The 12,302-nt window shown below is 33.0% G+C and overlaps 1 protein-coding gene across 2 annotated transcripts in view; it reads left to right on the forward strand.

Annotated features, from left to right (window-relative positions):
* Positions 1-12,302, forward strand: part of LOC140443451 (tyrosine-protein kinase Src64B-like) — a 459,485-nt gene that overhangs the window by 362,729 nt on the left and 84,454 nt on the right. The window contains exon 1 of one of the 2 annotated variants that reach the window (XM_072534718.1): positions 6,116-6,301. The exons of the other annotated variant lie outside the window; for it this stretch is intronic. The gene's annotated coding sequence lies outside the window, so the exon portion shown is untranslated. Of the gene's footprint in view, positions 1-6,115; positions 6,302-12,302 lie in introns of those variants that run through there. 2 annotated transcript variants of the gene reach the window in all.

A 12,302-nucleotide genomic window follows, 5' to 3' on the forward strand; every position in this document is an offset into this window, starting at 1 on the left:
TTGTTCATCTCTTTTCTTTGTCCTCTGATCATTCTCCATGTTCAGTAGAAGTCGTGTTCCATCTGTTTTGAGAAACTCTGCCAGTGTTCCTTTTTTATTTGTCTAACTAAAGTATTCGTTTCATTTCTGATTCGTTTATAGTGGTTGTATACCTGTTGTGTTTGTTGTGTTCTGTATTGTAAAAAGGCTTTCTTCTTTTCTTCGCATTTTGTCTTCACTTCCTCTCTAAACCATGGTGTTTTCTTTTTTGATATGTTACTGTTCGTTACTTTCCTCTCTCCTTACATTGCTGCGGTAATTATGTTATTTTTGAGTTTTTCCCAGTTTTCCTCGATGTTATCGTTTTCTAATATTTCATTCCCAGCGATTTTCTCTTATATTCTTTTCCTGTATAAGTATTCCGTGGATTCCGTATTTATTTCCGAGAGGCTATTTGAGATGCATTATTACTTCATTAAAACCCCAACGAAGGTAAACGATCCAGGGGAAGACCACGGATTAGATGGGTGATGACATAAAAGGAATAGCCGGGACAAATTGGAAGAATGTTATAGAATGCTTATAATAGAGATCGATGGAAGTTGGGAGAGGCCTATGTCCAAAAATGGACGATGAAAGGCCAAGAAGAAAAAACTGGCTAGGGCTCAATCGAAATTGCCACAAAAAATGAAAAGCTGTACTCTTCGTAGGTCGTAATACCACGTGTTACTACCAATTAGTTAGTGCCTAGGAATTGTTGACCTATCCAGTTACTTTTTTCGAGGGCTTACATTACAGTGTGGGGTGAAGTTGGTCTTAGTAGACACGCAAACTTATTGGATAAAAGTTTTACGGCACTATCGATAAAGACGATATTTCACGAGTCCACATTGGTCTGTCCTGGTAGTTTAAGCTCGAAGCATACTTTTTCTCTTTTGCCATTTTCCCCGAGGTTTCCCAATTTCAACTTCATTTAATATACTTAAGATCAACTTCGGAGATTTAAATTTAAATTTATGATTTCCAAAGTGGAAATTGAAACGTCAATAAAGTACTTTAACCTTTAATTGTGGCTTATTCCCATTTAAATATTAATTACTTTGATTTAAATGTACACGAACAAAACCTTCAGATTATTCATTAGTTAAAGTATCTACTTTCGCAACTTTGGATGTAAGTAAATTTTTGGCATAAAAAAGATGATTTTTATTTATGTCAACATTAAAAAATTGCTTCCCATTTATGTTTATATATTATTTTGAATAAATATCCAAAAGTATCATTTACTCCCTCAAAAGGAAATAATAGGCTTTAAAATATCCCTTCAAAATTAATTGCTACTATAACTGTAAAAATCCCTGGAAGCTTTTTCAAGTCGCTGATCAATACGAAGAATGAAAACAACATATATCCGTTTTCCCTTTTCAGTTTCACCCATACTTCCTTTTCGCCACATTCACCTTTTATTAAAATTCGCAACGGCTTTCACATTGGTATTAACACGACGAGTATTCTCGCCTATCACATACGCTCTTTGAACTTTAAAAAAATGTTTGTAGTGGTTTTGTTTTGGTCTTTTAAAGAGACGTGTATTTAGGGTGAATAATGTACATTTTAGCTAAATGTCTGGCATATTGTTTACACTGGAGATGGAAAAGGTTAAACGGAAACAAAAGTTAGTTTTAAAAGTTTACTATGTGGAATTAATAACTTCCAGAAAATTAATAATTGTTTACGTTAATAAAAGTGACATTAAACTTTATTAATCTATGGTCTGTCTAGAAAGTATCCGTAATAAAAAAGCAGAATTGTAATTTAGTAGGTATATATTTTTATTACTTTACTATTCTTATTACTTAAAAAAACCTTTATTTAATTCTAAAAACTTTATTACATGACCAGGTACATCCAAAACTAGGTCACTGCCATAATGTAGTCTGATGGTAGAACAGCCTTGTAAAACTGATCGGATTAAACATTTAAACCTATGGCGTTAAATTGCCCATTCTACTTCAATTTTCGTCAGTCTCCGAACATTTTCAATATTACAAGACAAGTCTTAATCTAGTGAGGCTGCTGATAAGTAGTGTCTTGCATTCAAGTTTTGTCTTTCTATACTTTCTATATGTCGGTTACGTATACTATCATTTTTTTTTCTTATTCACCGATCTTGTTTTGAGGCTTAAAGCTCCCGTAATTGGTTTCTCTTTAATTATGTAAAACGTTAGTTCATTGTACAATCATCAATCACAAATTATATACTATTGATACTTTGCATTAAATCTGAAATTTTTAAAACATAGAATTCAAATCTGGAGAAAATCTGGAAAAGCTGGGAACAAATCAAAGAGAGAGTTATTAGAGTATCTATTACGTGGAAAGGGCACAATCTCGAGATCATTGAAATATAAGCGCATCAGAAAATGCATCAAAAACCAGTTAATCGAATTCTGCGAACAGCACTCTCTGAAAATCCTAAACGGATTCTGCCAACATAAAGCATACCTGAGTCTAACCAACGAGAAACACCCAGTCAATTATAGATTATGTTGTCACAAAGCAAGAAACACACATACAAGTAGAAGACGTAGCAGTGTTAAGAGGACCGGAGTGTGGAACTGACCACTATTTGGTAAAATCAAAATGTTACCTACACTATCGACCGCGACCAATAGACCTAAATGACAACCAACTAGCACAGTTAAAATCACTGGAAACGAATCCACCCAAATACAATATTGATGTACCTACTGTAAAACAACTCAATATCATTTTTTATATAAGTTTCAGCTTGGTCAAAAATTAACAAACCTGATATACTCCTCAGCCCAGAATACCTACCAAGAGATAATAAATAAAATTAATGAAGCAGCTTATGAAGAACTCGGTACTATCCAAGGAAACAAAAAGGATACTCCAACATTGTGGTGGACAAGGGACATCGATAATGCAGTACATAACAAGAAACAAGCATGTCAAAAGTGACTGCAAACAAATGACGCAGATGATAGTCTGGAACATACGCAAGATCAAACAGAGAACTAAAAATCTAGTAACTAAAGCAAAAAGTGCTTCCTAGGAAAGTAATTGCGAAGCGCTTAACAAATATATAGGATTAACAAGATAAAGAGAAGCATGAAAAACGGTAAACAATGTGAGAACGAACAGAAAATAATTGAGTAAAATAGATTTAATAGAAGAAAGATCTTGGATCGAATATTACTCAGAACTTCTGACTGAAACAAGACCGCAATTCACGAACACCATTACAACAATGAAGTATATGTAAATATGAACTGGAATACGATGAAACCAATGAAATAACAGTACAGGAAGTCGAAGATGCAATACGAAATCTAAAAAATCGAAAAGAATGAGGACCACGAGGTATACCGAACGAATTACTAAAACACAGCCCACCAGTATTACGGGTATTACTGGCGTATATTTTTACTTTATTCTATAAAGGACATGATTTACCCAGGAGTGGACAAAAACACATAACAACAACATCTACAAAAAAACTAGATAGAAAGAATTGTTCAAACTACAGGAGGCTAAATAATCAAAATTCACTCTCAAGACTCTATGGAAAAATAATAAAAAATAAAATTGAAAAAGAAATGACAGATGTAGAAGAACAAAATGGCTTTCATGCAAGCAGACTATTGAGAAAAAACTAGTCCACAACCTTTCAACTCATTTAGTCTTTATAAATCTGACAAAGACATACCACATTCACGTGTACGACTTTCAATGCTCTTTGTAGCAATGTAAAAACAAGGAATAAACAAAAATTCGGTAAACATTAAAACTAAAAATAAGTTAATTAGAGAAATTCCTGTTAGTAAGGGTCTAAAGCAAGGCTGCTGCATAGCACCTACACTCTTAAAAATATATCTGAATGAGGCGTTCTTAGTGAGGAGAAGATAATTCTGCAATATAGGCATCCCAATCGATGACGAGAGATTGTACACGATACACTTCGCTGACGACCAAGCCATTCTAGCTGAAGACGAGAGTGATATAGACTATATACTTAGAAAACTGGAAGAAGAGTACACCAAGTGGAGCCTTACAATTAATATACACAAAACCGAGTACTTAGTTGCAGGAGAAAACCAGAAAGCCTACAAATTAAAATGGGAACTATAAATTCAACTGAAACCTTCAAATACTTAGGAGTCCAAAAACCATCAAAAGCAGGGAGTAACGAAGAAATACATTCTAGCATTGGCCAAGCAAGATCAGCCACTAGACAGCTACGGACTATTGTCGAATAATAAAATAGCATAAGAAAATAAGCGAAGAATTTATGAAACAATAATAGAAAGTATTGGGTTGTACGGCGCCGAACTCTGGTAAATAAATCAAATTTGGAAACTTAATAGAGTGAGAAACGTAGACATTCGGAGAGAAATGCAAATTGACCACACATAACCACGATTGACCAGTTTGAGGTTGTGAGCTCATATTTATACCTGGGATCATTGATCACAAACACAGGGGCATTACAGAAGAGACAAAACGTAGATGTGATCTAGCAAAAGTCGCCGTATGAAAGATGGCCAAAATATGTAAGGACTCTAAAATTTCACGATCTTTAATAATGAGGTTGATGCAACTGCTTAATATTCGAAATACTGACACACGGATGTAAATCTTGGCTCCTCCGACAAGCGAAAATACGAAAAATAGACATCAAACGGCTATCCAGCACATCCAACAATTAAAATACTTTATACATGTTATTAGATCAGACACAGAAAACATGGAAAGACTTATTATCCAAGGAAAGATAGTAGGCCGAAGATCACCAACAAGATCTCCAACAAGATGGATCGATCAAATTACAGGCATATGTCATGAGTTAAACCTATGCATGAGTTAAAAGAAATGACCAGAGACGATGATCTTTGAAGACGTACAATACACGACATCACGATGACCACTCGAGTACACTCCCTTCGGGGGGTAAGGATTGAAGAGATGAGTGAACTCGAAGGAACTCTCACGGTATAGGATAGGGTATTATTATAGGGCAAAAAATAATGACACTCATCTAATCTTATCTTATAATGATCTTAATCTAATCTTATCTTATAATGACCTTCAGTGCCATCGTTGCCTTTGCTGCATTTTCAATTTTGGAAACCTTACTAACGACATAATTAGCCTCCATTTCTAAATTGCACCCAGAGCGACTTTTAAGTGAATATTTTTCTGTTGTGCCATTTGGAATGAATTTGGAATGAACTACTTTCGAAAACAGAAATTTTCAAAATTTTCTGTTACAAGTCTCATACGTTATAATTTATATTTTCCGTGGTTGTTGTTCTAGAATGTCGAATGGTAGTAACTGATTAAATCGAAATCGATTCAATCATTATTTTTCGTGTGTTTTGCTCATACATTCATTCCCAAAGAACTTGCAGCATATGAATATTTTTCGCAAAACTTTTTTCGAGTTTTGTGCAAAAATTTATTGCAAATTCGTTTCACGCGTCAATATCTCCGTTATTTTCAGCGATATAAAAATCACCTAGCGTTTGCAACAGTGGTACATGAAAAGTTTATAAAGAAATACTCTTGAAATACTCATAACTTTCAGAGGACGCTGGAATGATTTGTTGCAAAGTTATGAACGAAAGTTCTAGTACAGCACAATAAACTGTTTGGTGAAAATATAAGTTTTTTTAATATTGAATTATTAATAAAATAAATTTTCATCTGCAAATCTTTCAAAAGTCAACATCTTTGTCACATAATGACAAAGTTGATATCATATCAGTTAAGCAAGAAGAATGTATGAAAAGTACACACGAATTAATCTATGAAATTGGATCTAATATACATCAATTATCTTTTTAATTGTAAGTAAAGACCATAATTTTCCCGTACTCTCTCGTGGTTATGTTTTCATATTTCCCTCTGATTTTATTTATCTATAAATTATACTTGATTTCAATAATTAAACAGACTGCATAATTATCTCAACAAGGTGAATAATTCTTTGCTTATAAGAAACTTCTAATCTGCTTGATAAAAATAATATGTATTGTAATACGTATATATTTAATCTGTTCTCCTAAATAGTTGATTCTTTTGTAATATTTATGAGTGCTATTCAACCGTCGATTGAGATAATTAGTTTCATAGAGATAAAATATTTTATCTGCTCCATTATCAGAATATTTTTATGACGTTCATAACATTGTGTCCATCTAATAAAGAGTGAAAAACATATCTAATTCGAGAATATTTTTACGTTTGTGTTGGGTGTATATTTTAGTGAAACTAAACTAAAAGTTTGCTAAGTTTGGTAAGTTTTATACTAAAATTGGGAAATATCACTTTCTTTTATCAGATATATATTAACAATCTTTTGGAAGTCGTTAAATATTTACAGTATAAAGGTGGTAGTGTCTATTACTGAGCTCTTAAGTCACTTACATTTCGAACATATGTGGTAGAGCAGCAATAACCGCTCATGGAGCGGTTAGCTTGCGTTATTGAAAGGCAATCTAAGAGATATGTAATGAGTCAATCATATAATTGCTTGCAGTTCTCAAGCTTGGGATTCCTCGTATTATTTATGCCTAGCTTTCATAACCACCCAAGTGCGGAATATCTTAAAATGACTTGTGGTCCCACAGAAAGCCGCAAGCTTCGGTAGGATAAACGCTAATTAAAGTATTTATCACCTTCAATAGACTAGGACTGAACAGTGACATGGCGTATGCGAGGACGTTTTATCCACATCCTATACGCTGAACCTTTTTTTATTTGGAGGTGGAAACCTTACCAGAGACTGCTGGGATCAATACCAGTCAGTTTTGGAATCAGAGTGAGAGAGCTCATCCGCATGTAATCCTTCCCGTATGGAGTTATTCCCACGCATATGTCCATAATCAACTGCTTAACTCACTTATTTGATTAGTGCCGTCCAAGTTTTTTTAATAGACCATTTTTTCTGTTCCTGTATTAACTTTCGATTATTACAAAGAATCTATTCCACAGGGTTTCATTTCGTATGTTTTGTCAAGTCATGCGATAATTGTTTATTATCACCTTAGACTCCGTGGGATCACGCTAGCCTTGAAGTGATAGTCGTATCAGTCTGAAGTCTTCGGCATGAAACTACAATTTCTTATGTATTGCATCACCCCGAAGGTGCCAAACATTTAGTACTCACGCAAAACTAACAAAAAAATTTTAATTTTGGTTTTTTCTTCGATGCGTTATAAATCGAAAAGCCTCAGACTGCGTCATCCCACATTTCCACACTCAATTTCAGCATAATTTGAATATGAACCCAAAAAACCATTGTTGGAATCTTATTATGAATTATGACGTAGGACCACAAATTCCCCATATGTCAAAACGGTCTTTATTTTTTGTTATGAAAGTGTAAATATCTTACATGACTTGTGAATGTTGAATTGTGTATATATATTTTCTTTGCCTTAATCAGCTTCCTAATTACATTTCTCCATATGTTCTTAGCTTGGATACCAATATCAATCTCCTTTACTTCACGAACATATACTATAGGCATTCCAGTTTTCTTATCGGTATAGAAACTTATGGAGAAATGTTATTAGGGAAGCCGACCCCTTATAGCTATAAAGACAAAAATAATGTTAAATGATATGCATCAAATTTGGTTATGTCCAAATTAAGATTTTGACCTCTTTTGTGGAGTCTTTTATTAAGATCTATCCCTAGTCCTTTGTACTGCTACTACACTAGTAGAAAGTACAACGTAGTCAAATTCGACTATAACATTGTAATAGAAATATTTCTTTTACTATCGGAATTCATTACCACAAAATCATTGTACTTCTAATTTACTTAAATTCAAATTATATTTATGTATGTATCCTGTCTCTTACCTAGGATATTAGTTGGATCTGGAATTCTTGGAAGCTCTTGTATGTTTATCTTTCGACATTTTTGTTATTGTATCGCCGTGGATGATCCAGTTTATTAGAATTGTAAGAAATGACATAAACAAAAAAAAATACTTTGTTACGCAGACGACGCAATATTGATAGCCCCAGATAAAGATAGTCTGCAAAGGCTGGTCCACAGATTTGACATAAGAGCAAAAGAATTTAATATGACAATCTCATCTTAGAAAACTAAAACAATAGTAATCAATAAAGAACCAACGAGATTTAAAACAGAAATTGATGGCATCAGTATTGAACAAGTAATGGAAATAAAATATCTTGGAATTACACTGTCCAGCTATGGGGACCTGGACAAAAAAGTGAGAGATCAATTACAAAAAGCAAATAGACTGGCAGGATGCCTTAATAACACTATATGGCGAAACAGACATATTAACACTGAGATGAAGTCAAGAATTTATAAAGCCAGTGTAAGACCAATAAGGACATACGCCTCAGAAATAAGACCCGACACAGCCACAACACAAAGGCTACTGGAAACGGCAGAGATGGGAGAACTGAAAAGAATTACAGGAAATGCGCTGAGAGATCGAAAAAGAAGTGAATTCATTTGAAGAAAATGTAACGTACAGTGTATAAACGAATAGACACTAAATAAAAAAAAAGAATGGAGTAACCACATAAGCACAATGGGGGGAAACTGTGTCTTCGAAATAGCAAGAGATAAGCCACCAATCGGCAGAAGAAGTATCGGACAACCGCGCAAAAGATGAATTGACGACCTTCCATAGAGGTATTAATACGCCAATGAACAAGTAAAATTGCTTATAAAGAGGAAGAAGAAGAAGATATATCCATGCTTCTTTCTTAAAGTGTATCATAATATTTTTCCCGCATCCTCAATTTGACTTTTCTGTGATTGCTAATATACTAATGCCAAGCCTAAAAAATTTGTTTTAATATCATAATTAAATAATATCAAACTTTAATTCCCTTGTTTCTTCTATTTCTTATTATTAATAATATGAACTTTTCCTGAACGATAATTGAATAATTAACGTTCAGAAAAAGAAAAGAAATGATATCATTTTAGCAATTCAATTAAACCAAAAAGTAATATATTCTTTTTCGCCTTTAATGAATTTTTAGATAACATCTTTATTACTAAAAAATATGTTAATTGGTGTTAATCGGTAGATAATCTAGATATGTGTTTTAATATGTACTCTCTCTCTCTAAGATGTTTTTTTTTTACAAAAGAATTACCTTTTAGGAGGAATTTATGACTGGGTGATTTATACTGTTCTGGAAAAAGATTAGTTGACAATATATTATTGTTATTTAGTTGTCGACTCACTTTCCGAATATTTACAATAAATATTTTTTATTGATTTTTAACCTGATAAAGGTACCTAAGTACAAATTATTATATCACGTGAAACACCAGTCTTATCTCTGCTCTTGTGGCAGTGGATAGTTCACGAAACAAACATAACAACCATGTCACTGCAAGTCTACCCCAATCATTTTTCAATACTATTTTTTTAAAAGACATGCCCAAAATGGCGTATTATTTATTTTGTGCTTTGCATAAGTTTTAATTTTTATTATTACCTGTTGCACCTCATACTTGCACTTACCTTAGTCAGCCATCTCACAGTATAGTCTAGAAACGCAGAAGCGCCCAATACTTTACAAGACTAATGGTTTCAGAGAGAAAGGGTTGAGAAAGAGAGGGGGAGAGAGGGGGAGAGAGAGATAGAGAAAGAGAGAGAGAGAGAGAGAAAGAGAGAGAGTGATTCATCTTCTATCTTGAGTCATATTCGTCGAAAAAAGATCGAGGATACGCACATAGTTCATATTGAAATATTTCTTCAAGTCTTTCATCACTCTTTATTATACACACCATCCGATGTAAGAGAGTGTTTGGGTTTATACATACCGTGGTGGTATTAATTGTCATCGACTGATTATAGAGGCTAAAAATTTAAAAAAAAAACTACTAATTTACCAATTTCTCCCCATCCTCCCCCCAAACCCGACGCTCAAAATGGTGTAACTTTTTACTGAGCAATATATGGATCATTAGAACAATTTTCTGTTGGACGAAAACTTTTACTTTGGATGTCGGGGTTAGGCTTTTTTGGAATAATTGTACCATACGATCTCGGATATTATGTTTGGCTAAATGTTTGCCTATTTTATATATTTTCCTTTCAAATTCTTTGATGTTCATTTTATAGATTTTAATACGCTTTTGCTAGTAGTCGTCTAATTTATGTTTATCAAAAATGAAAAATCATTTTGTTTCCCTTTTAGCAACATTTTAAATTTGAAAAGTTTTTTTTTGCTTGTGTAGAATTATGTATAAACTTATTATAGTGTAGAATATTTATCATTACATATTCTCATGATTTGTTTTTGATTGCAAAGTAAGTTCAAAAACCGAATTGAATTTGTCATGCGATTATGTATTTTTTTTAGTCTTTCCAATTTTTGTTTTACAAATTTTTTTTTTCAATTTCGTCTTACCAATCTTACAATCTCGTTTTTCTTTGTCACATCTAAAATTATACTACATGTTTCCATCTATCAATGTTTTATTTGGTTTCTTCGGTTATTTTTTTGTGACATTAAAACTGTCATGTTACCTTCATGGTCCCAATTTCAACGCATTTGTCTTCCACCGCAGTTATTTACTTCTGTAAATTTTTAGACTTCCTTTGAGTCTTTCTTTATAAAATTTGATATTTTGATCATCACTTGTCCTTATGTATGTATTATAGTTTTATGTTAATAAAGTGAATATTATATTTGTTCATATAAAAGAAATAAGACAGCTAATTCTCATACAACAATACGAAATGTGAAGTACTTCTTTATCGTGGATTTCCACCAGTTTGCATACGCAGGTTTAACGCACTAACTTTGACGTACTTTTAATTTGTGGTTACTGCTAAGGTTTTTTACATGATTAAACAAAACCTTATCGGAATAATTAGATCATTAACTGCCAATAGACAAAATAGACAAGCGAAAAGCTCGGGTTCCTTCGGAAAAATATTCTCATGAGATTTTTTGTATTATCACTTTCATTAAATACCTCAAAATAAGGTTTCTAGACTGGAAAGTTGTTCAATTTTTTTAAACAGTTTTTTCTTAAACAAATTGTAACAATCAATTTTTTCGGCCTGGACATTTTTTTTAATTTTGTGGATCATTCTAAAAAAAATAAGTCTCTTGTAGTTTTTCTGTAAACTTACTCGTTTTGGAGGTATAAATAATTTAAAATTGAGAAAAACGCAAAATCACGATTTTCAATGCTCAAACGTTCAAGTAAAAAATATTATTTTGGAATTCACCAAGGAGCTAAATTCCAGTTCAAACCTTATTGTTTTCATTTCCCGATAAATATTTTGGGCTTATTTCGTTATAGAACATTGTATTTTAATCTTTAATAAAGCGCTTATGACAGGACGAGTGCTCAGGCTGCGGCGTATGTAAAAGAGAGAAGCAAGATCTAGGGCATATATTTTTGCCGGTTTAAATTCCCATTGTACTAATGAGCGCCAGCCCTGCTATACGCGCTTCATTAATAATTAAAAAACAAGGCACCAATGGTGTTATTAAGATGGTAACGCCCGGAGAGCAACATAATCCAGCCAGAGGGCTTCTGGTCCGAGGAATGGATGTTACTCGATGGGCGTAATCATCATCCGGTAACACCAGTGGTACATTCAAAATTTTATTTTTCACTTCATTCTAATAATCATCTTAATAACACCATTGGTGCATAAATAACTATTAAATCATTGTTTTTAATTGATAATGAAGCGCGTATGGCAGGGCGGGCGCTCATTTGTACAGTAAGAATTTAAATCAGCAAAAATTTGTGCCCCAGATCTTGTTTCTCTCTCCTATATACGCCGCAGCTCGAGCACCCGTCATTCGTTCATTAACTAGTAAAAAACAATGTATTAAAATTTAATAGGCCCAAAAGACTAATCGGTAAATGATACAACAACGTTTTAACTTGAATTTAGGTCCATGGTGAATTCAAAAATAATGTTTTTACTTGTGTTTTTGAGCCTTGAAAATCATAATCATCATAATCAAAAAATCAGATCTATTTTATTTAGAATGATCCAAATTGTCTGGGCCGAAAAAATTAATTGATACAATTTGTTTTAAAAAAAATTGCTTAAAAAAATTTGAACAACTTTTCACCTGGGTGACCTCTTGAACCTTATTTTAGGATCTCATGCAAAAAAATCTTATGGAAATATTTTTCCGAACAAACCCGAGGTTTTCGCCTTGTCTAGATAGAAGTTACCGTTAGGCTAAAAACGCAAAGTATAATATTTGCGATCTTTGACCTTGAATAATTTTTTGCAGATGTGGAATAGA

This window comes from Diabrotica undecimpunctata, chromosome 6 (assembly GCF_040954645.1).
Source record: "Diabrotica undecimpunctata isolate CICGRU chromosome 6, icDiaUnde3, whole genome shotgun sequence".
In the NCBI taxonomy this organism is placed as follows: domain Eukaryota; kingdom Metazoa; phylum Arthropoda; class Insecta; order Coleoptera; family Chrysomelidae; genus Diabrotica; species Diabrotica undecimpunctata.